The sequence below is a fragment of the Triticum dicoccoides genome, chromosome 2A, assembly GCF_002162155.2.
Source record: "Triticum dicoccoides isolate Atlit2015 ecotype Zavitan chromosome 2A, WEW_v2.0, whole genome shotgun sequence".
Classification (NCBI taxonomy): domain Eukaryota; kingdom Viridiplantae; phylum Streptophyta; class Magnoliopsida; order Poales; family Poaceae; genus Triticum; species Triticum dicoccoides.
The window spans coordinates 478,170,752-478,198,325 of NC_041382.1; positions in this window are offsets into that span (position 1 = coordinate 478,170,752).

Genomic DNA, 27,574 nt, shown 5'->3' on the forward strand with positions numbered 1-27,574 from the left:
TGTCTTCCTTTATTTTGGTTTCGTAGTCGGACCTTGATTGTACTCTAGATGATGTATGTTTAACTTGTTATTTGTGTGAAGTGGCGATTGTAAGCCAACTCTTTATCCCTTTCTTATTCAGTACATGGGATTGTGTGAAGATTACCCCACTTGCGACTAAACCACCATGCGGTTATGCCTCTAAGTCGTGCCTCGACACGTGGGAGATATAGCCGCATTGTGGGCGTTGCAAGTTGGTATCAGAGCCATTCCCGACTTAGGAGCCCCCTGCTTGATCGAATCACTGATGTTGTTGAGTCTAGAACAAAATCACTGATATCGGAGAGTAGGATTCTTTTTACTCCGCAGTCCCTTTGTCGCTCTGGTGAGGCCTCCTGACATAGAAGTTTTGACTTTTCTCTCCTCAAATTTCACGGAATTTTGTTTAGGATCACGCGGGTATCTTTGAATCGTTCCGATATTCTTGTGACGAGAACATTGTTCTTGGTGCCTCCTCACATTTAGGGGTTGTGGCAGTGCCCCGGGGAGTTGAGCTCCGAGGTGTTGTCGTCACAATTTTATCGTTGCAGTTCTGGAATACCTGAGTTCGCCGACATCGAAAATCTCTTTTATGCAGTTGTTGGTGAGATAACCTCGACGCCACCCAATACTGGGGCGGGAGTTCGGGAGTATTGCCATAACTCGTATAACGGATGCTTTTCGAAGGTTGAGGTACACGATTTCCGAAGGTTTCTTGGTTATGTGTTGAAGGATGGATATAGCTGGATGTAGAGATTGTTAGTTTGGGTGAGATATTATGCTTCCCCTGTATCCCCAACACTTGATCGCATAACCAGAAAGTTTCGAGAGTTTATAGGTGGGAATTCAAGTAGCTCCTAGAATATCTTTCCGACAGATGCATGATATGGGATTGGGTAAATCTCTATCATATGTATTTGTTCCGGCTTATTCTGCAAGCCAATCCTTTGTTTTGTTTTGAGTTGCGGTATTCGAGTTGCTTCAATGTCAAATATTGATTCCATACCTACCCTAAGTGGTCTTCTCATATTCCTATGAGGATGCTAATCCCTCTTGATCACCAAGGTTGTCTTTTCAATTTTATCCCAACGTTGTTTGTTTCATCCGTCCCAAGTTGCCTTTGTTTTCCCTCCCTCCCAACTTTTTTCTTCAAGGACTCAAATTTCTTAAGCAAGTATCCTTTTATTGATGTGAAGTCTCTTCATTCTTGTTAATCAATGTTCTTACCCGGTGGTTCTCATGAAGATGCTCTACAAGTTCATCATTCTTTGTTCTTTTCTTCTCCGGTGGATGCAATTCAAGCTTTGTCGGTCATATCTTTTCCTTGTTTCAGATGCTTTCCCATGCCATTGCACCGCTTAATCGCTCACCTCTCTCTATTCGTATCCGAAGTGCCGAAGATATCTCAGAAGATTTGTGTCTCCACTATCAATTCGTTCAAGCTATTTCGAGGTTGTTATCTCATTCAAGCCATTTAATTCAACCGGCACAATCTTCCTTTTAAATCATTCAACGATGTTTCTCTTGAGTGGGCCCTAACCCACAGGTCTTTTCCCAGGATCTTACCTAGCTCTTCTATTTTGCCGGTGTTACTCTCAAATTCTTCTCCAAGTTTGACGTAAGAATGAATTATCATCAGTCATATGTATTTCTCCAAGATCTGTTAAATTCTTTTCATCGTTGGCTCAACCTTTCTATTCGTCATCTCGGAGTATCTCAACAATTCATGGTGGTGTTTCTGGCAGAATGTTAACATGTTAATCAATATTGCCATGGTTTTTTCTAGTGATTCATGCATCCTATGTACTTGCTCTTGCCTCGGTTAGCTTCATGAACATATCATCTTGCTATTGGTATGCTTATGTTGTCATTTTATGCTTTGTGGTGCGTGGCATGAGCTCGCAAAGATTCTATCATAATTTTTTTATGCCATGCTTGGTTTTTCTGCTAAGTCTGAAACTGTTAATAAAACTTGCTATGTTTACATGGGTGCCATCATATCTTCTGTGCCTTTTTGGATCATGTTTAGTAAGAGACTTGTGTTCTATGCTTTTAGTAGAATCATGCCATTCCTTTATTTTCTATGATATGTTCCTGTAGCATGTTGTTTGCTAGCTCTAAACATTTCTTCCTGATGTTGTTTTTCACATGTTAGTATTTTCACAAAGTGTGATGCTGATATCTTTTGCACTTTTGCCATGCTTGTTTGAACCTGTTCTAGTGTGATTTAGCCGTAGCTCAATGTTCATGTTTTGTCAAGAATCTCTTGGACATCACTGCCATATGCTTTGTTGCTATGTTGGAGTGCAGTAGCTTAGTTTCTTGTTGCATTCTAAGTGCCATCGTGCAGTTAATCGCATTTTTGCGTCATTCTTGTTTTGCTTGCCATTTGCAAACCGTGCATCCGTTTCTGGTGATCTTTATATCGATTTTGACCGAAATCATCTCTTCTTTCCAGCGGCATACTTGGTTTGCCAAGTTGATGCCTTGTTCATTATTTCTCTTCTGGAGCACGCATATGCATTGCATATCATATCTTGCATATCATGCCATGTATTGCATCATGTTGCTTGTGCATTGCACTGTGATTGATTGTTGTTCCATTGCTTGTGTTCTTGCCTTGGGTAGAGCCGGGAGACAAGTACGTGACTGAGGAACCTGTTGAGTATGATAACGAGGATCAAGCTTTCAACAACTCTGAGAACATTGCACGCAAGATGACCATACCCTCGAAATCACTTGTATGTTTGCTTGCTAGTTGTTCGCTCTATCGTTATGTCACGCTACCTACCACTTGTTATATCATGCGTCCCATACTGCCATCTCATGCCTCTAACCCACCTTCCTAGCAAACTGTTGTTTGGCTATGTTACCGCTTTTGCTCAGCCCCTCTTATAGCGTTGCTAGTTGCAGGTGAAGATGAAGTTTGTTCATTGTTGGAACATGGATATTGTTGGGATATCATTATTATCTCTTATTTGGTAAAGGGTGGAAGGCTTGGCCTTATGCCTGGTGTTTTGTTCCACTCTTGCCGCCCTAGTTTCCGTCATACCGGTGTTATGTTCCTTGAATTTTGCGTCCCTAACACGGTGAGGGTTTATGGGCCCCTCTTGACAATTCGCTTTGAATAAAACTCTTCCAGCAAGGCCCAACATTGGTTTTACCATTTGCCTAATAACAACTAAATTTGCATAGGGAGTAATTAACCCGAGGATTCTCAATCAACCCCCGGGCCAATGCTCCTCATGAGTGTTGGTCCAAACTAGAGCACTGTGCAGGGCCGCCCCAGGGCAACCTGGGTTATTTTGGCACCTGTTTGTGTAGCTCATCCGCCATGGCCTGAGACGAGATACACGCGGCTACTATTAGGGTGTCGGAACGTCGGGAGGTCTTGCTGGACTTGTTTTACCATTGCCGAAATGTCTTGTGCACCGGGATTCCGAGTCTGATCGGAGGGTCCCGTGATGGAGGATTGTTTCGGTGGATCGTGAGCTTGTCATGGGCTAAGTTAGGACACTCCTATAGGATTTAAACTTTCGAGAGCCGTACCCGCGGTTATGTGGCAGATGTGACTTTTTAATATTCGGTTGTAGAGAACTTGACACTTGACTTAATTAAAATACACCAACCGTGTGTGTAACCATGATGGTCTCTTTTCGACAAGGTTCGGGAACAGAACACGATGGGGTTATGTTTGAACGTAAGTAGTTCAGGATAAGTTCTTCATCATTACTAGTTTGTGACCGTGGTGTAGTTTCTCATATTATTCTTGTATTCGTAAGATAGCCACCATACAATGCTTAACGCTTGCTGCAACTCCATCATACACCCATACTTTTCCTATGGGCTTAAATAGTCTTGCTATCACATGTTTTGAGCTTGGTGAGTCCTCGTGACTCACCAGATTCTACAAACACAGCTGCAAGTATCGACGAGTCTGATGCAGGTGATGCCACTGAACTCAAGTGGGAGTTCGATGAGGATCGTGGCCGTTACTATGTTTCCTTTCCGGATGACCAGTAGTGGTGCCCAGTAGGGTTGATCGGGACTTAGCATGGGTGGTTGTATTTTCTTCGTTTGATTTCGTCTATAGCCGAACTTTGTGTTCATCTTGAATGATTGTATAACTTGATGGTATTGTGTGACATTGTGGCGATTGTAAGCCAAAGCTCGTATTCTATCTATTCAGTATATGAGATGTCACTGTACACGTCGGTCCTAAACAAACGGTTTTTAACCCCTTTCCACGACGGCATTCGGAACCGTTGCCAAGTGAGTGTGGGCGATAGGGGGGTCCTTCCCACACGATCCAGAAACCATTGGAGATATGCCCTCCTGGCACACACGCTCGGCAAAATGAGGTCGTGTGCGACCGACGAGAACTCAAATACAGAAATATGTACAATAGTGCTAAAAAATACAATTATACAGGCGAAATCATTTCCGGTCATAATTACATCCCACACAGTCACTCACCACTAAACATTTCCGTTGGTATATACATCCCACACAGTCACTACAAGGAAAACGTGTGCGCAAGGTGGCGTAACGCAAACAATTTTGAAGAGAATGTCGTGTGTGATTGTTCATTGATCCAACAGGTTTATTCCTAGAAACTATCTGCGTTGCCTGAGGTCATCACCCACGGTGTTTTCTCATTAACCGTTTGTAATAGGAAAACCCAATTAGCAAGCTAATTAGCTAATTAGCAGGCCAATTACCCTATTATTAATTATCCATTTACTAATCTAATTGACATTCATATTAAGCACATAATATATTCCATTTCCATATTAAGGAAGCAGGATTTCATAATTGAAATACATCGGAGTTCAACATGATATAGCTTCAGCACTCAGCTACCCCATTACACAACTGCACCGGCAGCAAGTTTCACATGCAACATCTAGAACCTTTCGAAATTAGCATCATAGATGGTACATAGAGAGATGCATCTCATTTGGAAAACTGCTGAAGCAGAAGGCAAATATTGAGCCTTCATTCATGTTGAAGGTCTTTACAACTTTAGGCCAGTGCCTGTGGATGATTGACCGTCCATCCTTCGACCTCTTCAGGAACACTTCAATATTGAACCGTGGGTGTTGTACGAAAACTTTCCTCGCCTCGTGACCACAGAGGTGGTTTGAGAGGTAATCATCAGTGAACCCTGAAAGCAAGGATGTGCATAAATATCTTCTCTATATTGGAAACGAGGCAAAGGAATAAAAAAAGGCAAGGTATAATAGTTAGTACCATCTTGTAAACCTCAGTGCTTCCCATTGTTTCCCTGCAACACATATAAAGTAGTTAGTCATCAGGTTAAGTAAGGGTTTGCGTTCTATGAGTAAAATATGTTGATAAAAATTAGCACATTTCAGATTCATTAGATTAATTCAAGCCACATGGAAAACCCATTTATGCAAACCTAGCATGATTAAGAACTAGGAAATATAGCACTTGTATATGTTTCTCATGTATTAAGTGCAGCCAAATTCGATTTATTCCTCACATGGTATACAATAACAGAATTCAGCCACAACAATTGAACAACGCATTGCAGAATTGAACCAAGCAATTAATTAACACCACAAAAAATGAACCAAACGTTAACTAAGCACCACATTGCACAATATAACATACTCCTAATAGAAATTAGACAGTTAACCAAACCTGCTTAACAACTTGGAAATATGGCAATTGTATTTGTTTCTCATGTATTTAGTATAGCCAAATTCGATTTATTCCTCACATGGTATACAATAATAGAATGCAGCCACAACAATTGAACATCACATTCCAGAATTGAACCGAGCAGTTAACTAAACACCACAACAAGTGAACCAAGCCACAAAAAATGAACCAAGCAGTTAACGAAACACGAATTGAACAATATAACATATTCCTAATAGAAGATCAGACAGTTAACCAAACCAAGCATGCCTAACAACTTAGAAATATTGCACCCTGAAGAATCGAGCATCACATTTGTAGAATTGAACCAAGCAGTTAATTGAACACCACATTGCATGACATATAGAACATATACACTATAGAAGAAGATTGCATGCTAAAAGTAGATAGCACAATTCACTAGAATTTGTTAAGTAAAGGCAGTAGCTAGCAAACTGAACATGGGTCGTTATAGTGAGCTAATAAGACAAGCTACTCCTCATTATCGGAGATATCGATGATGATTGGCTACTTGGACATGGAAGAGGGCGAGGCCTCCACATCATGGGTGCCCTCGTTGTAGTGGTGAGTTGCCTAAGCCGCTCCGGGCACCAACCTACTGGCTCTCGAGATGAGGTAAGCATGTGCACGCTGAGAAAACACCTCATAGTCTTTGTTGAAGGCACCGATGGTGGCCTCGAGAAAACGCCACGAACTGTCGTTTAAAGCAGCCAACTGCATAGCGGCGTCAGTGCGCGAGGCGTCAACGGTGGCCTCGACGACGAGGTGCTCCTCCAAGATCTGGGGGTCGGCACGAATGGCCGCCATCGCGACCTCATCCGCGCATGCGGCCGCGATTTGCTTCTCCGCCGCCAAATGCTCCTTAAGGTCCTCGCCATACTACGTGCACCATGGCTTAGGCCGACACTTATTTGGTGAAGGGGTCGGTGATTTTGGTGGAAGGTGTCGCGCTCGCGCCGGTGGTCGGGGTATGTGGGATGTGGAAGAAGGAGAAGGGTGGGGGTCGGGTGTGGATTACCTGCCTGGATAGGCAAGGCCCAGCAGTGTGAAGGAGGGTCGTCGGCGAGCAAGTGGCGGCGCTGCAAGCAAGGAGTGAAGGTTTCAACTTGGAAAGGAAGGCAGAAGGAGGGGAAATGTGGCTTTTTGTAACGCGGAGGGGCGGCGAGGTACATATTTCTGCGGAAGCCGAAAATTTGGAATCGCTTCAGCCAAAGAACTGGCGTGCAAAGTGTCATCAGACACGGTCCCTTATTCAGACACGGTCCAAAGATATTTTGTGATGCATCTCACACGGTTGGTTATAATAAACTGTGTGGGATCTACTTGATTTTTCATCTTGATTTGAATTACATAATGGGGTCACAGCAGCTATGGACGGTGTTTGAATTGATATACCTTTTATCTGCAGTGATCATACAACTATATGTGTGTCATAAAAGAATTGGAATTATTCAAGGTTCGTTTGGACATTTTTATGCATTAAGTGAGTTTTTAATGCATTTATGTGCATAATTCAAATTTGAACTACATGCACATGCTCCAGTGCATATAAATTGGTTGAAAAATCAAATCTTTGTCCTTGGGTGCATACTTAGGTCCCATGCAAGAAATGGGAATTAATGTCAAATACCCTGCCACTGTCACTCGGCCGCAAACATTGAGATCCCTGGTTTTAAAATTCTAGTAAATCCAAAACTCGTCTGAAAATCATGAAACTTGGCATGCTATCAATGAGCGGCATCAACATGTCGTGGTAAATCTTTTGTCCCATTTGGGGCAGGTTTGGGTATATGCTTCTCATAAACCAGAGCTTCTCACAACAAGCATGATGGTTTCGGTAGGGAATGCCCCACCTTTGGGGATGAAACAGTATCCATTTCCTCTTATTGCTTTCAAAAAATTTCTCATGTCGACATAGAATAACAAGAGTGTTGTGTTATTTTTGTGATTTTTCGGGGTTCGTTTGGACATTTTTATGCATTAACTGAGTTTTCAATGCATTTATGTGCATAATTCAAATTTGAAGTACATGCACATGCTCCAGTGCATATAAATTGGTTGAAAAATCAAATCAGTGTTCTTGGGTGCATTCTTAGGTCCCATGCTAGAAATGGGAATGAATTTCAAACACCAGGGCACTGTTGATTGTCGGCAAAACATTGAGATGCCTGGATTTTAAATACTAGGAAATCCAAATTAAACTTGTCTAAAACTCATGAAACTTGGCATACTATCATGGAGCAGCATCAACATGCCATGGTAAAAAATTTGTCCCATTTGGGGCAGGTTTGGGTATATGCTTCTCACAAACCGGAGCTTCTCACAACAAGCATGATAGTTTTCGGTAGTGAACGCCCCACCTTTGGGGACGAAACTATATCCATTGCCTCTTATTGCTTTCATATTTTTTTCTCGTGTCAACATAGAACAATAGGAGTGTTGTGTGAATTTCTGGGGTTCATTTGGACATTTTTATGCATTATCTGATTTTTCAATGCATTTATGTGCACAATTCAAATTTGAACTACATGCACATGCTCCAGTGCATATAAATTGGTTGAAAAATCAAATATGTGTCCTTGGGTGCATGCTTAGGTCCCATGAAAGAAATGGGAATGAATTTCAAACACTAGGGCACCGTTGATTGCCGGCAAAACATTCAGATGCCTGGTTTTTAAATTCTAGTAAATCCAAAACTCATCTGAAATTCATGAAACTTGGCATGCTATCATGGAGCGGAATCAACATGCCGTGGTAAAAAATTTGTCCCATTTGTGGCAGGTTTGGGTATATGCTTCTCACAAACCGGTGCTTCTCACAACAAGCATGATGGTTTTCGGTAGGGAACGTCCCACCTTTGGGGATGAGACGATCCATTGCCTCTGATTGCTTTCAATTTTTTTTCTCGTCTCAACATAGAACAACAGGAGTGTTGTGTGACTTTTTGTGATTTTTCGGGGTTCGTTTGGACATTTTTATGCATTAACTGAGTTTTCAATGCATTTATGTGCATAATTGAAATTTGAACTACATGCACATGCTCTAGTGCATATAAATTGGTTGAACAATCAAATCTGTGTCCTTGGGTGCATGCAAGAAATGGGAATGAATTTCAAACACTAGGGCACCGTTGATTGTCGGCAAAACGTTGAGATACTTTGTTTTTAAATTCTAGTAAATCTAAAACTCGTATGAAATTCATGAAACTTGGCATGCTATCATGGAAGGGCACCCGACATGTTGTGGTATTTTTCGTGTCCATTTTGAGAGAAGGCACACTTGAATAATGATAGCCAACAAAGGCATTTTGAAAAAAATAGCTGCCACTTTAATATCTCAAATGTTTGTCTAACTCAAATCGTGTGTGTTCGGTTAACCATTCATGTGACGCCATGTGTCTTGGTTTTAATGGCTATAGGAGGTGCCGTGTGGACAGCTGCTTGACTGAACAGGAGGCATGCGAGCGCAGTCCGATGCGCAGGCTCACCGGGAAGCGTACAAGCTGTTCAACGCAGGATCTGTGCATCTCTTCCACGCAAACGATTCAGATTACGATATGCAAATTAAAGCCAGATTTCGGTGCTAAGCCAAGAGACACTGCGATTTGTCAAAATATGCAGCTAAAAATCAATAGCACTATCTATTTTTTGCAACTAAAATTCAGTAATGAAGCATAGATTTCATTCATACTAGAGATTAAGTAGTCGTTCTCACCGGGAAGCGAGACAGCCTTGCACCGCTACCCGCCTCGCTCCCACTAGTCTATATTAATGGTGACGCCGAGCGGCCACACCCCCCATCCTTGCGACACACACAATTCCTCTCCCTCCGCCCGCATCCTCGACGCTGCTCTAAGTCCTCAAAGCCGTCAGTGTATGAGGATGCCGCCGAAGCGCCCTATCAGAGGGAGTGGCGACGCCGGGGCTGCTGAAGCACCGGAGCACGGCGTGAATATGAAGACAGAGGTTTCTATCCCCGCCGACGAGGTGTAGAACGAGGCTGCCAACAAGCAGAGGCGGGTCGAGAAAGAACCGCAAGCGACTCCAGCAGGCCTAGACTTCATCAACAACCTCCCCGATGATATGTTGATAGTCATCATATCCCTCCTCCCAATCAAATATCGGGCAAGGAAAACCGTCCTTTCCCGGCGGTGGCGCACCCTATGGCTCCGCACCCCTGTTGACCTCCTCGACGTCCACAATCTCTACCATGGCTATCGCCAAAGCTTGGATGCATTCTCCCAGATCCTCGGCAGTCATGATGGCCCAATCAAAGGCCTTACCGCGGCCAAGTTCTGTTCCAATGGCAAGGACCAATCCAAGCTTGACGAGTGTGTCGGATCACGGGTTCTGGAAAAACCCTTAAGGTTCGAACTCTGGGGTGCGCGCGAAGATTCCCCCCTACCGATCCACCTCCTAACTCAGCTAAGATCTTACGAACTAACCCGAAGAACTTGCAACACAGAGGACACGAGATTTATACTGGTTCGGGCCACCGTTGTGGTGTAATACCCTACTCTAGTGTGGTGGTGGTGGATTGCCTCTTGGGCTGGTGATGAACAGTACAAAGGGAAGGACAGCCTCCTGAGGTTGAGGTGTTCTTGTGCTTGGTGAACTTGTGTGTGTGAGGATTCGATTCACCCTCTTTTCTCTACTGTGGTGGCTAGTCCTATTTATAGAGGCCCTGGTCCTCTCCCCAAATTTTGAGCGGGAAGGGATCCAACAACGACCAATTTGGAAGGGGACAACTAGTACAGCTTATCCTGACAAAAGTGGTCTTTGCTTACAAAAAGGCTCTGGTGGTGACCCTGCCTTGGGCTCCATGGTGACCTCCGTCTTGCCGTCCTGCTGGTCTTGGTCTCGTTGCACCGATATGGAAACCTTTGCTTGATGCCTCGGTACTCCGTGCCTGCGCTTGCCCCCTTAGCACCAAAGAGGAAATAAGGACGTTTCACACACCAGCGCCCGCCTTGCCTTGGTCTCTCCGCCCCTCGCGAGCCTGCCTGGTGAGGCCACTCCTAAGGAGGTCTTGTGTCGCCTGCCTCGCGAGGCTTGGCCCCTCGCGAGGGTCTTGAGTCCTTGCTAGTGAATATGGGCCATACGAGCCCGCTCGCAGAACCACGCCATGGGCCGCAGGTAGGCAAGTCTGGGGACCCCCGTTCCCAGAACGCCGACAGTAGCCCCCAGGCCCAAGGCACGCTCGGGCTTGGCTTCGAGGTGAAGCCAAAGGTCAAGTGCGGAGGCGCCGCGTGCCCCAATAGCCTGTGGCCTTGGTCGACACGTGGCGGTTGATTGGACATGGGCGTCTCCGCTTCCCCATGCTGCCTCTGCAACTGCCCGACTTGACAAGTCCCTATGACATGCAAGGAAAACCATCATTACCTGTGATCATGGGGGGCACTGGTTGACCTTCTCCTGCTATAAATGAGGAGGGGAGCAGAGCCCCCGTCTCCCATTTCTTCCTATGCCTCTCCCGCTTCTTCTCCTTCCTAGCTCCACTCCTTGCTTGTGTAGACATGGCGCCGATCCAGAGGTTCTCGGCCGCCGAGAAGGGCAAGGCTCCCCTCACCGAGCCCGAGCTGCTCCCGCCGAAGAAGAGGAGGTCTCATCTCCGCGATTTGGTCGTGAGGCCGGTGGTGTCGCAGCCTTGGTATGAGAGGCTGCCTCTTGGGTACCCACTGCCCTTGTATACTCACACCGACGATTCTGGAGGGAGGAGCGGTGAGCGGTGCCGCCCGCGCTAAGGCCGTGCTCGCCATGCCGCGGAGGCGCACGCCGTCGCCCCAGGGGTCCACGCTACGGACTCCTCACGCGAGTACGTGCTGTGGGCGGCGATGCCCCCAAGCACCTGGATTCGCCTCCCGTAGTTCTTCACCGCCGAGATGCCATTGAGGGGCCTTCGCGAGCTTTGTGTAACACCCTCGATGCGACTATATCTCCCACGTGTCGAGGCACGACTTAGAGGCATAATCGCATTGAAGGCATATGTCGCAAGTTAGGCAATCTTCACAACATCCCATGTAATATAGATAAAAAAAGGGGAGATAACATAGTTGGCTTACACTCGCCACGTCAATCAAGTACATAAATAACATTACATCATCCAAACACTCATGGCCCGACTACAACGCCAAAATAAAAGATAACCCAACATGCGACACGGTCCCGATCAACCCCTACTGGGCACCACTACTGATCATCAGGAAAATAAACATAGTAACGTTGAGAGTCCTCGTCGAACTCCCACTTGAGCTCAAGCGCGTCTCCTGGAGCGGAATCATCAGGCCCTGCATCTGGTGTAATAGTAATCTGTGAGCCACAAGGACTCAACAATCTCGCACCCTCGCGATCAAGACTATTTAAACTTATAGGTAAGGCAAGGTAAATATGTGGAGCTGCAGCAAGCGACTAGCAAAATATGGTGACTATCCTGTTCGCAAAAGAGAGCGAGAAGAGGAGGCAAAGGGCGAGCGGGAAACTAGAGAGCAATCTGCGCAAACATTACTCCAACACCGTGTCCACTTCCCGGACTCCGTCGAGAAGAGGCCATCACGGTAACACACTTAGTTGATTCATTTTAATTAAGTTAAGGTTCAAGTTATCTACAAAACGAACATTAACAAATCCCATCTGCCCATAACCGCGGGCATGGCTTTCGAAAGTTCAAATCCCTGCAGGGGAGTCCCAACTTAGCCCATGACAAGCTCTCACGGTCAATGAAGGAATAGACCTCCTCCCGAGACGTTCCGATCAGACTCGGTATCTCGGTTCTTCAAGACACTTCGACAGGTTAAAACAAGACCAGCAACACCGCCCAAACGTGCCGACAAATCCCGATAGGAGCTGCACATATCTCTTTCTCAAGGCACACTCAGATTGTCTAAACTTCCGGTAGGCCAGCCCAGAGTTGCCCCTGGTAGCCACCGGCGGCTGACGAGGTGGACCAACACTCAGAGGAGCACTGGCCCTGGGGGGGTTTAAATAAGATGACCCTCGGGCTCCGGAAACCCAAGGGAAAAGAAAGGGCTAGGTGGAAAATGGTAAAACCAAGATTGGGCATTGCTGGAAAAGCTTTAATCAAGGCGAACTATCAAGGGGTTCCCATTATAACCCAACCGCGTAAGGAACGCAAAATCCGGGAACATAACACCGATATGACGGAAACTAGGGCGGCAAGAGTGGAACAAAACGCTAGGCGAGAGGCCGAGCGTTCCACCCTTTACCAAGTATATAGATGCATTAAGATAACAAGATAATAAAATGATATCCCAACAAGTAAAATAAATGTTCCAACAAGGAACGACCTCCGATCTTCACCTGCAACTAGCAACGCTATAAGAGGGGCTGAGCAAAGCGGTAACATAGCCAATCAACGGTTTGCTAGGAAAAGGCCGGTTAGAGGTTTGACATGGCAATTTGGGAGGCTTGAAAGCAAGTGGTAGGCATCGTAGCATTGGCATAGCAAAAGAGCGAGCAATCTAGCATAGCAAAGATAGTAGTGATTTCGAGGGTATGATCATCTTGCCTGCAAAGTTGTCAGAGTTGACTGGATCCTCAAAAGCAAACTCAACGGGCTCCTTGTTAGTGAACTCATCTCCCGGCTCTACCCAAACAAGACAAACAAGCAACAAGGACACAATCAACCACGTGCAACTCAAACAAAATGATGCAAAGATGGTATGCTATGCGAGATGCGATGCGGGATGCATATGCAAGATATGACAAGGGAAAGCATGAACCTGGCCTCAACTTGGAAATCCAAGTGTGCCACTGGAAAGGTGTGATGAAATCGCTTGAAAACGATATAAAGAACGCCGGAATCGGAGTTACGGTTTGGAAATGGCAAGCGATTCGAATATGGCACCGGTCTGCGATTTACAGCAAGTAGCCACCTAAATGCAACGAGATGAACATGCTACAGCACTCAAACATGACAACAAAATACATGGCAGGGATGCATTCAAGATGCTTAACAAAAGTATAGCACCTAGCTATGGCCAATTCATCCATTAACAGGTTCAAACAAGCATGGCAAAAATGCATATGGCAAACAGATTTCAGACTAAGTGAAATCAACACTTGTCTGGAATTTCAGATCAGGTAGCACTCTTAGGAGCAACAAAACTACATGCTACAGGACCTGAACATGGCAAAGTAAAACATGGCATGGAGCTACTCAAAGAGCTAAACAAAAGTCCCTTAGTGACCTTGAGCCAAAAGGGATCAGAAAATACAATTGCAAGCATGTGAACATGGTAAAAACATAAAAAGATCACAGACAGTGAAAACTGGAGCATGCTGAAAACAGATATCAAGTAGGCATGTTTACGGGCTCGATGCACTCACTACGGAGCAAGTCATGACAAGCTAAGCATACAACCATCAATAATACACAAAATATAAGCTAGACATGGCAAGAACAATAACATAGCATGCATGGATCAACTACAACATCATCGGCAAAATCGCTAATCAAGTAGACAATCTGCCCAGATTCACAAAGTAGCAAAAGTAGAGCTCGATTGACTCAAGCTAGGGTGCTCCATAATTGCAAACAAAGACAAGGATGGATAGAGCACTACAATATTAACAAAACATCCTTACTAATCATCCTCAAAAGAGGCACGGATCGCTAGGAAACAACATGAACATACGGCCATATGAGATAGACAGCCCAAGGACTTAGTGGAAATGCCAAGTCTCTGAAATCAGCATTACCAAGTGCCTCACTTGGCAAGCTTGTGCTAGTCACCACACACATCACAAAAATACATGGGTTGCACCTCTGAAAAGATGAAAAAACCCTTAACAAAACATATGTAGAACTCATGGGCATATCATGCACACAATAATCATGGCAAAAATGACAAATAGCTAAATGGAGCAGCACATCTGACAATTATCTCAAAGTAGCACTCTTCTAACAGCATTTCGGGCATCAAGATGAACTCAACTGAAAATGATGCAATGGAATGAAATGGTGTACTCTCTGAGATGAACATTTTGATATGCTATATGCCCAAAACGGAGCTACGGATGCGGAGTTATGATGCGATGAAGAAGGGCAAATGTTATGAAGAAAAAAAGGACTTAGAGAAGAAAACAACCCCTCCGTAGAAAAAGTCAACTCCGGCGGGTCGAGGCTGGATCCGTCGTCTCCGGCGACAGCGAGGCCGAACGCGGCGGGGAAGGCCGGGGAGCGGCCGGACTCCGGCGGGGGCGGCCAGATCTGGCTCCGGGAGGCGTGGCGGAGGCGGAGGCAGCCGGATCTGAGGCGGCGGTGGCGCGGTAGGACGGCGGCGACCGGAGCGAGGCGGCGGCGTCCTGCGGGTCGACGGCGAACAGCGCGGCGGCGGGGCGACGCTGGAGGGCAGGCGGCCGGGCGCGGGCGACGGAACGACTTCGGGCCGCGGGGGCCGGCGACGGGCCCGAGCGGGCCTGGCGGCGCGGGGCGATGATGTGGTCACGGGGGCGCCACGTGGCAGCTCCCGGTTGGTCCGGGTGAGCGGCGGACAGTGTCCGGCGCCGGGCGGACGTGTCCGGCGCGCGGAGGAAGGGGGAGACTAGGGTTTCACCCGAATTTTTGGAGGAGTGCACATATTTATAGGTAGAGGGAGCTAGGAGAGTCCAAATGAGGTGCGGTTTTCGGCCACGCGATCGTGATCGAACGCTCTAGATGATGAAGAGGGTTTTGGTGGGTTTTGGACCAACTTGGAGGGGTGTTGGTCTGCAACACACACGAGGCCTTTTTGGTCCCTCGGTTAACCGTTGGAGTATCAAACGAAGTCCAAATGGCACGAAACTTGACAGGCGGTCTACCGGTAGTAAACCAAGGCCGCTTGACAAGTCTCGGTCCAATCCGGAAATGTTTAATCCCCACACACGAAACAAAGCTAGAAATGGCCACCGGAGGAGAACGAAGCGCCGGAATGCAAAACGGATAACGGGGAAAATGCTCGAATGCATGAGATGAACATGTATGCAAATGCAATGCACATGACGACACGATATGAGCTGCATGACAACGATAACAACACACGGATACAAAGACCCGAACCCGAGAAAATAAAATAACTTAAAGCCGGAAACGGCAAGAGTTGGAATACAAATTGGGAAAGTTACATCTGGGGTGTTACAACACTCCACCACTACGAAAGGATCTCGTCTCGAGATCTAGGACTGAAAGAACGTCGGGTACTCAGAACGGAGGTGATCCTCGTGTTCCCAGGTAGCTTCACGGTCGGAATGGTGTCACCACTTGACTTTGAGAAATTTGATTGACTTATTGCGAGTCTTGCGTTCAGTCTCTTCAAGAATAGCAACTGGGTGCTCACGATAAGAGAGATCTTCTTGGAGCTCAATGTCCTGGAAGTTGACGGTGCGGTCAGGAGTCTTGAAGCACTTTCGGAGCTGAGAGACATGGAACACGTCATGAACATTTGCAAAGTTTGAAGGAAGCTCGAGTTGATAGGCGAGATTGCCTCTCTTGCTGACAATCTTCAAAGGTCCCACGTATCTGGGGGCAAGCTTCCCTTTGATACCGAAGCGACGAGTACCTTTCATAGGAGAGACGCGGAGGTAAACATGATCTCCGATCTCGAAAGCCAAATCACGGTGCTTACTATCATAGTAGCTCTTCTGGCGGGATTGGGCTGCTTTGAGGTTATCACGAATGACTTTGCACATTTCCTCTGCCTCTGTGATTAAGTCATTACCCAAAAGTTGACGTTCACCGGTTTCAGACCAGTTGAGAGGGGTACGGCACTTCCTGCCATACATAATTTCAAATGGGGCCTTGCCCTAACTTGCTTGAAAACTGTTGTTGTAGGAGAATTCAGCATAAGGAAGACAATCCTCCCACTTCATGCCGAAGGAGATCACACAAGTCCTGAGCATATCTTCAAGAATCTGGTTGACACGCTCGACTTGACCGCTAGTTTGAGGATGGAAAGCTATGCTGAAGCGGATGTTGGTGCCCATGGCCTTCTGAAAAGAATCCCAAAACTTTGATGTAAAGATGCTGCCACGGTCTGAAGAGATCACTTGTGGAATACCATGCAGAGAGACAATCCGAGAGGTATAGAGTTCCGCCAATTGAGATGCAGTGATCGACTCTTTGATAGGCAGAAAGTGAGCCACTTTAGTGAGTTTGTCGATGACAACGAATATAGCATCATTGCCACGCTTGGACTTTGGAAACCCAGTCACGAAGTCCATCTCAATGTGATCAAACTTCCATTCTAGAATGGAAAGAGGTTGGAGGAGACTAGCTGGACTTTGATGTTCTGCCTTCACTCTTCTGCAGACATCACATTCATTCACGAATTGAGCAATCTCACACTTCATTCGAGTGCACCAATAAGCCTGCTTGAGGTCCTGATACATCTTCGTGCTCCCAGGGTGGCTGGAGAGGAGAGAATTGTGAGCCTCGTTCATGATCACTTTACAGAGGTCACCTTTGGGTACAACAATATGATCCTCGAAGAAGAGAGTATCTTTGTCATCGAGGCGGTAGCACTTGTACTTGGGTTGACTCTTGGCAATCCCAATCTTCACCTTTTTCACCATAGCATCAAGAAGCTGGGCTTGGCAAATCTGGTCTTCCAAGGTAGGAGAGACTTGAAGGTTGGCAAGGAAACCTTGAGGAACAACTTGCAGATTAAGTTTGCGGAAATCTTCACAAAGCTCGGGTTGATAAGTCTTGAGAATCAGACTGTTACAATAAGCCTTTCTGCTCAATGCGTCAGCAATCACATTGGCCTTGCCTGGAGTATACTCGATACTCGGATTATACTCTTGAATCATTTCGACCCATCGAGTTTGCCTGAGGTTAAGATTAGGCTGAGTGAAGATGTACTTGAGACTCTTGTGATCAGTGAAAATGTCCACTTTTCTTCCCAATAAGAGATGTCTCCAAGTCAAAAGAGCATGCACAACTGCCGCCAACTCGAGATCATGAGTGGGGTAGTTCTTCTCATTAGGATTCAACTGGCGAGAGGTATAAGCAACAACTTTCTTCTCTTGCATCAATACTGCACCAAGACCTTGGAGAGAGGCATCACAAAAGACCTCGTACGGCTTGGATTCATCAGGCGGAGTCAGAACTGGAGCAGTGATCAATTTCTCTTTGAAAGTGTTGAAAGAAATGTCACACTCCGGATACCAAACGTACTTGACGTGCTTCTGGAGAAGATTAGAGAGAGGCTTCGCGATCTTAGAAAAGTTTTCAACGAATCTTCGGCAGTAGCTTGCGAGACCGAGGAAGCTACGGAGTTGCTTCATGTTCTGAGGAGGTTCCCAATTCACAATTGCAGACACCTTCTCAGGATTCACGGCAATGCCCTTGGCAAAGATGATATGACCAAGATAAAGAACCTCATCGAGCCAAAATTCACACTTGGAGAACTTGGCGTTGAACTTGTGTTCCTTCAGCTTATCAAGAACCAAACGCAAATGCTTGGCATGATCTTCCTTGTTCTTCGAGAAAACCAGAATGTCGTCGAGATAGACCAAAACGAAGTCATTGGTGTAGGCGTGGAAGATGAAGTTCATCATGCGAGAGAAAGTCGGAGGAGCGTTGACGAGACCAAAAGACATGACAGTGTATTCATATGAACCATAGCTTGTCCTGAAAGCCGTCTTGGGAATATCTTGCTCACGGATTCGAATCTGATGATAACCCATACGGAGATGAAGCTTGGAGAATACTTGGGCACCTTTGAGTTGTTCGAACAGCTTGTTGATGTTGGGAAGTGGATTTGTTCCTGATGGTCTTCTTGTTCAATGGACGGTAATCAACACAGAGTCGGTCCGTTCCATCCTTCTTCTTCACAAAAAGAACACCACAACCCCACGGAGAAGAACTAGGCCGGATCAGACCCATTTTCTCTTGAATATCGAGTTGCTTCTTCAGCTCCTTCAACTCTTCAGGTCCGAGCTTGTAAGGACGTTTGCACACAGGTTTCGTGCCAGGCTCAAGATCAATAACGAATTCAACTGGTCGGTGCGGAGGCATTCCTGGAAGCCCTTCTGGAAAGACGTCTTGATATTCGCAAACGACTGGAATTTGCAAGATAGCATCCAGTTCACCCTTCTCATTGAGAGAAAACAGACGGATAGTATTATCCCGAGCAGCAAAGACAATTACATCCTCAGATGAATGAGTCAATTGAATCTGCCTGGCTGCACAATCAAGCTGAGCCTTGTGCTTAGAAAGCCAATCCATCCCGAGAATAAGATCAATATCCGAGTTACCAAGGATCATTGGAGAAGCCAGAAACTTGAAATCACCCATCGAGATAGAAATATCCAGAACCTCGTAGTTAGCGAGCAAACATCTACCCGGAGAGACAACTGCTAATGGCTTACGCATAACTTGAGAAAACCACGCATGCTTAGATGCAAAAGGTCTCGAAATAAAACAAGGCGATGCACCAGTGTCAAAAATAACTTTAGCTGGAATATCATTAACAGGAGGTTACCCATGATGACATCCGATGAATCCTCTGCCTGAGCTGCATTCACCATATTGACCTTGGCGTACTTGGGGTTATGCTACCACAACTGTACTTACCTATCTGACCGGAGGAGGAGGAGGAAGACGCCTCTGGTTGAAACACTTGTTGGCATAGTGACCCTTCTGTTGGTACTTGTTGCACGTGACCTCTACAAGCGGACGCTGATACGGAGCACTCGATCTTGGAGCTTGAGACGAAGTCTTGTTCTGAAAGCCAGGGTTGGGTGGGTGGGAAGATCCACTGCCACTTTTGCTCTTCTGCTGATACGGCAGACAGAATAGAGGAGGAGGAAGCCAATACTTCTGCTGCTTGGCCACTTGAGTAGAGGAAGAAGGAGTAACATCTCTGACTCTCTTCTTGGAAGCATCACACCTCAGTTGAGCAGCCTCTTGCTTCAATGCCATGTTGTAGAACTCATCGTATCTCAAGGGCTCAAAGAGAACAAGAGCTAGCTGAATTTCTTCTCTGAGACCACCCCTGAACTAGTATATCATGCTCTTCTCATCAGGGACATCCTGCTTAGCAAAGCGGGCGAGCTTCTGAAACAACTTGTTGTAGTCATAGACAGACAAAGAGCCTTGCTTCAGGTCACGGAATTCCTCACGCTTGCTTTCAACCACGCTCTGAGGAATATGATGAGCTCTAAAATCTTGACGGAATTCATCTCAAGTGATAACACGTCCACCTCTGGAATCCTTGTACTGCTGGAACCATTCTGCAGCTTGATCTTTGAGTTGGAAGGAAGCGAACTTAACAAAGTCCTCAGGCCTGACGTTACTGGACTCGAAATGCTTGCACAGATCCACAAGCCAATCGTCAGCATCGGTTGGCTCAACACAATTGCTGAAAGTCTTTGGATTGTTAGCAAGGAATTGGTTGAGTGTAGGAAAGTGATTCTGATTGTTGCCTTGGTTCCCTTGGTTGCCTTGATTGCGCTCTTGAAGAATTTGCATGATCAACTGTGTGTTTGCATTGGTTGCGGCCATCACAGCTTGCCATGCCTCCGGAGGAGGGGGAGGTGGTGGCGGATCAGGATTCGGAGTCGTGCGCGTTGGAGGAGCCATCTTGAAGAGGTTGACATCCATTAGCACATTGATACACAAATATTGAAGTTGAATCCAACGGAATGAAAATTGCAACGTATAGTCTTCACATCCGAACAAAAATGAACGAATGCGTTCCTCTTGAAATGGTCACATATCCATAAATTGAGAAGTCACGTAGAATTAAGTTAGAGAAATAAATCAACAAGGTACGGATCAAGAACGTATAATCGGTAAGAAATCCCAATCTCAAACCAACTATCCATGGAAGAAGAACTAGAGCTACAAGAATTCCCACCTATGAAACTCCCGAAGCTTTCCGGTTATGCAATCAGGTGTTGGGGATACAGGGGAAGCATAATATCTCACCCAAATCTAGAAAATCCTACATCCAGCTGTATCCATCCTTCAACACATAACCGAGAAAAACTTCGAAAACCATCTACCTCAACCTTCGAAAAGCATCCGTTATACAAGTTATGGCAATACTCCCAAACTCCCGCCCCAGTACTGGGTGGCGTCGAGGTTATCTCACCAAAGAACTGCATAAAAGAGATTTTTGATGTCGGCGTACTAAACTTAGGTATTCCAGAACTGCAACGATAAAATTATGACGACAACACCTCAGAGCTCAACTCCCCGGGACACTTCCACGAAACCCCTGACAGGAGGCACCAAGACAATGTTCTCATCATAAAACCATCGGAACAATTCCAAGATACCCGCGTGATCCAAATTTTTTTTTGTGAAATTTGAGAAGAGAAGAGCCAAAACTCTACGTTAGGATGCCTTACCAGAGCGATGAGGAGACTGGGAAGTAAAAAGAATTCCTAAACTATCCGATATATAATTCCTAAATGACTCAAAACATTTTACTAGACACAACTCGGCCGCTAATAACGATCAAGCAATGGGGCTCCTAAGGTCGGGGAAGGCTCTGATTACCAACTTGTAACAGCCTCGATGCGACTATATCTCCCACTTGTCGAGGCACGACTTAGAGGCATAATCGCATTGAAGGCATATGTCACAAGTTAGGCAATCTTCACAACATTCCATGTAATATAGATAATAAAAGAGGAGATAACATAGTTGGCTTACACTCGCCACATCAATCAAGTACATAAATAACATTACATCATCCAAACACTCATGGCCCGACTACGGCGCCAAAATAAAAGATAACCCAACATGCGACACGGTCCCGATCAACCCCAACTAGGCACCACTACTGATCATCAGGAAAAGAAACATAGTAACGTTGAGAGTCCTCGTCGAACTCCCACTTGAGCTCAAGCGCGTCTCCTGGAGTGGAATCATCAGGCCCGGCATCTGGTGTAATAGTAATCTATGAGCCACAGGGACTCAGCAATCTCACACCCTCGCGATCAAGACTATTTAAGCTTATAGGTAAGGCAAGGTAAATATGTGGAGCTGCAGCAAGCGACTAGCAAAATATGGTGACTATCCTGTTCGCAAAAGAGAGCGAGAAGAGGAGGCAAAGCGTGAGCAGGAAACTAGAGAGCAACCTGCGCAAACATTACTCCAACACCGTGTCCACTTCCCGGACTCCGCCGAGAAGAGGCCATCACGGTAACACACTCAGTTGATTCATTTTAGTTAAGTTAAGGTTCAAGTTATCTACAACCGGACATTAACAAATTCCCATCTGCCCATAACCGCGAGCACGGCTTTCGAAAGTTCAAATCCCTGCAGGGGAGTCTCAACTTAGCCCATGACAAGCTCTCACGATCAATGAAGGAATAGACCTCCTCCCGAAGCTCGGGTTGATAAGGCTTGAGAATCAGACTGTTACAATAAGCCTTTCTGCTCAATGCGTCAGCAATCACATTGGCCTTGCCTGGAGAATACTCGATACTCGGATTATACTCTTGAATCATTTCGACCCATCGAGTTTGCCTGAGGTTAAGATTAGGCTGAGTGAAGATGTACTTGAGACTCTTGTGATCAGTGAAAATGTCCACTTTTCTTCCCAATAAGAGATGTCTCCAAGTCAAAAGAGCATGCACAACTGCTGCCAACTCGAGATCATGAGTGGGGTAGTTCTTCTCATTAGGCTTCAACTGGCGAGAGGTATAAGCAACAACTTTCTTCTCTTGCATCAATGTTGCGCCAAGACCTTGGAGAGAGGCATCACAAAAGACCTCGTACGGCTTGGATTCATCAGGCGGAGTCAGAACTGGAGCAGTGATCAATTTCTCTTTCAAAGTGTTGAAAGCAATGTCACACTCCGGAGACCAAACGTACTTGACGTGCTTCTAGAGAAGATTAGAGAGAGGCTTCGTGATCTTAGAAAAGTTTACAATGAATCTTCGGCAGTAGCTTGCGAGACCGAGGAAGCTACGGAGTTGCTTCACGTTCTGAGGAGGTTCCTAATTCACAATTGCAGACACCTTCTCAGGATTCACGGCAATGCCCTTGGCAGAGATGATATGACCAAGATAAAGAACCTCATCAAGCCAAAATTCACACTTGGAGAACTTGGCGTAGAACTTGTGTTCCCTCATCTTATCAAGAACCAAACGCAAATGCTTGGCATGATCTTCCTTGTCCTTCGAGAAAACCAGAATGTCGTCGAGATAGACCAAAACGAAGTCATTGGTGTAGGCATTGAAGATGAAGTTCATCATGCGAGAGAAAGTCGGAGGAGCGTTGACGAGACCAAAAGACATGACAGCGTATTCATATGAACCATAGCTTGTCCTGAAAGCCGTCTTGGGAATATCTTGCTCATGGATTCGAATATGATGATAACCCATACGGAGATCAAGCTCGGAGAATACTTGGGCACCTTTGAGTTGTTTGAACAGCTCGTTGATGTTGGGAAGTGGGTATTTGTTCTTGATGGTCTTCTTGTTCAATGGACGGTAATCAACACAGAGTCGGTCCGTTCCATCCTTCTTCTTCACAAAAAGAACACCACAACCCCACGGAGAAGAACTAGGCCGGATGAGACCCATTTTCTCTTGAATATCGAGTTGCTTATTCAGCTCCTTCAACTCTTCAGGTCCGAGCTTGTAAGGACGTTTGCACACAGGTTCCGTGCCAGGCTCAAGATCAATAACGAATTCAACTGGCCGGTGCGGAGGCATTCCTGGAAGCTCTTCTGGAAAGACATCTTGATATTCGCAAACGACTGGAATTTGCGAGATAGCATCCACTTCACCCTTCTCATTGAGAGGAAACAGACGGATAGTATTATCCCGAGCAGCAAAGACAATTACATCCTCAGATGAATGAGTCAATTGAATCTGCCTGGCTGCACAATCAAGCTGAGCCTTGTGCTTAGAAAGCCAATCCATCCCGAGAATAAGATCAATATCCGAGTTACCAAGGATCATTGGAGAAGCCAGAAACTTGAAATCACCCATCGAGATAGAAATATCCGGAACCTCGTAGTTAGCGAGCAAACATCTACCCGGAGAGACAACTGCTAATGGCTTATGCATAACTTGAGAAAACCACCCATGCTTAGATGCAAAAGGTCTCGAGATAAAACAATGCGTTGCACCAGTGTCAAAAACAACTTTAGCTGGAATATCATTAACAGGGAGGTTACCCATGATGACATCCAATGAATCCACTACCTGAGCTGCATTCACCATATTGACCTTGGCATACTTGGGGTTATGCTTGACCACAGCTATACTTGCCGATCTGACCGGAGGAGGAGGAGGAAGACGCCTCTGGTTGAAACACTTGTTGGCATAGTGACCCTTCTATTGGCACTTGTTGCACGTGACCTCTGAAAGCGAATGGTGATACGGAGCACTCGATCTTGGAGCTTGAGACGAAGTCTTGTTCTGAAAGACAGGGTTGGGTGGGTGGGAAGATCCACTACCACTTTTGCTCTTCTGCTGATACGGCTGATGGAACGGAGGAGGAGGAAGCCAATACTTCTGCTGCTTGGCCACTTGAGTAGAGGAAGAAGGAGTAACATCTCTGACTCGCTTCTTGGAAGCATCACACCTTAGTTGAGCAGCCTCTTGCTTCAATGCCATGTTGTAGAACTCATCGTATCTGTAGGATCTAGAAGTAGATGTGTCTAGAGGGGGGGGTGATTAGACACTTAGTGCTAAAGTTGCAATTTTTAGGCCTTTTTGGTTTGAGTGGAGTTTTAGGCACAATTTCAACATATCAAGCAAGCATGCAAAGAGTATATGAGCAGCGGAATGTAAAGCATGCAACTTGCAAGAATGCAACGGGAAGGGTTTGGAGAATTCAAACGCAATTGGAGACACGGATGCTTTTCCCGTGGTTCCGATAGGTGGTGCTATCCTACATCCACGTTGATGGAGACTTCAACCCACGAAGGGTAACGGTTGCGCGAGTCCACGGAGGGCTCCACCCACAAAGGGTAACGGTTGCGCGAGTCCATGGAGGGCTCCACCCATGAAGGGTCCACGAAGAAGCAACCACCCACAAAGGGTCCACGAAGTAGCAACCTTGTCTATCCCACCATGGCCATCGCCCACGAAGGACTTGCCTCACTAGCGGTAGATCTTCACGAAGTAGGCGATCTCCTTGCCCTTACAAACTCCTTGGTTCAACTCCACAATCTTGTCAGAGGCTCCCAAGTGACACCTATCCAATCTAGGAGACACCACTCTCCAAGAATTAACAAATGGGTAATGAACTCCTTGCTCTTGTGCTTCAAATGATAGTCTCCCCAACACTCAACTCTCTCTCATAGGATTTGGATCTGGTGGAAAGAAGATTTGAGTGGAAAGCAACTTGGGGAAGGCTAGAGATCAAGATTCATATGGTAGGAATGGAATATCTTGGTCTCAACACATGAGTAGGTGGTTCTCTCTCAGAACATATGAGTTGGAATTGTGTATGTGTTCTGATGGCTCTCTCCACGAATGAAGAGGAGGTGGAGGGGTATATATAGCCTCCACACAAAATCCAACCGTTACACACAGTTTTCCAATCTCGGTGGGACCGAATCAAAAAACTTGGTCGGACCGAAAAGGTAAACCTAGTGACCGTTAGAGATTTTCGGTGGGACTGACATGCAACTCCGTAGGACCGATATGGTTAGGGTTTGGGCATAACGTAATCTCGGTGAGACCGATTACACAAACTCGGTGAGACCGATTTTGGTAATTAGCTAACCAGAGAGTTGGTCAGGCAAACTCGGTGGGGCCGATTTGCTCTTTCGGTGAGACCGAAAAGTTACAAAAAGGAAACACTGAATTTACATTGCAATCTTGGTGGGAACGATTCGCTCTTTCGGTGAGACCGAAAAGTTATGAAAGGGAAACAGAGAGTTTGCAATCCCATCTCGGTGAGACCGAGATCCCTATCGGTGGAACCGAATTGCTAGGGTTTGGTAGTGGCTTATGACAAATGAAACTCGGTAGCGCCGGATAGAAATAATCGGTAGGACCGAGTTTGGCTTAGGGTTTAGGTCATATGTGGAAGTGGGAAAGTAGTTGAGAGTTTTGGAGCATATCACTAAGCACATGAAGCAAGAGGCTCATTAAGCAACACCTCATCCCTCCTTGATAGTATTGGCTTTTCCTATAGACTCAATGTGATCTTGGATCACTAAAATGTAAAATGAAGAGTCTTGAGCTTGAGGCTTTAGCCAATCCTTTGTCCTTAGCATCTTGAAGGAGTTCCCACAACCTTTAGTCCATGCCACTCCATTGTTGAACTTATCTGAAACATGCTAGATAGAAATGTTAGTCCAACAAGAGATATGTTGTCATCAATTATCAAAACCACCTAGGGAGCACTTGTGCTTTCAATCTCCCCCTTTTTGGTAATTGATGGCAACATACATCAAAGCTTTAGATAAAGATATAAAGAACATCAAGTAAAGCTTTGGAAGGACATGTAACAAGCATAGGCTCCCCCTACATGTATGCACTCATGTAAATATGAAATATAGAGGCATGTGAGAGCATAACCATGACAGAGTAGGCAATGTGTTACATGTATCTTGGCCATATGCATCAGAGCAAAAGATTATCAAGGAAAATACCTTCATGCTCATGAGTCCTTCTTGCAAACAGTATGTACATAAGCAAGAACTCCTCATACTCATGATTTTGATGCATATACTTACCTTGTGGTCTTGAGTTGGCTTAGGATGGAATGAACCTGCACAAACAAAGTTAGATAACACAGGTACATCCACTAGCCAGAGCAAACAAAAGAAACCACAAGAATACCAAGACTGGGATGACATGTAGAGAGTGAGTACAAGGTACCACATTGGATTCAACATGTCCCCAAGAATAAAGATATGCAATGAATTTGACTGATTTCTTTCCCTTAGGTGTCTTGCTCCCCCTGAATCTTACATGGGATATTGGGAGAAGATGGGGAACAGAAAATCAGAGCTGAAAGATACAAATGGATAGAACTTAATGCAAATACATGTCTTTCCCCCAAAAGGCATGTGACATCCCTCCTCTTGAACATCAAGCATCTGGGATCCTTGAGTATTCTCTCCCCCTGGAAGTCTCTCTCTCCCCCTTAATACTTTCTCTCTTGTAGGTTTGGTCCTTGAGACTTTTTCTCTCCCTTGATGTGATCTCTCTCTCCTACAAGCTTTGATGTGATCTCTCTCTCCCCCTTTGACATCAATTTCCAAGAAGGGCTTTCTGGAATCCGTCGTATAGGTTTGGTCCTTGAGACTCAGCACAAAGCAATGGATAAAACTATGATGCTTCTAGAGGACAAGATTCATTGAGTAGAGCTGGATCAGAAGAAATATAGAACAGGTGGCAAACTGTTTTTCCTGTTGCGAAGTCGGTGGCACCGAGTGGTATGTTTCGGTGGCACCGAAAAGATTCGGTTGCACCGAAAATTACAAGTCAGTGAAACCGAGTTCACACAAAGAAAAACACTTGTCACCTCAGCTCACTAGACATGTAGGATCTCACAAAGATTTGCAATGAATTACCTGAAGGATTTGCAAGGAATTAAATGCAGAAAATGCAAAACATACACAAAGAGAAAAGAGAAGAAACTGAAAGATCTAGATGGAGTTTTTTTTGTTTTTGAAAAAGAGAAAGAAACTAAACATGCATGAGACAAATGCAATAACACAGAAAAGAACACAAGAGAACTTCATCTAGAGTTGGGCGGTGACATAGTCACCTATGTTAGAGTATATTGACTTAGGAGTCAAGTGAGAACACTTGATCATAGGTCATACTCATCGTTTAAGCTCAAAATGGGGTTACCATTTTTCGTTTAAGCATCTTGATGTATTCACATCTTTTTGAGTTGCTTTGACTCATGTCTTGGAGTAAAGCTTCTCTAAGAT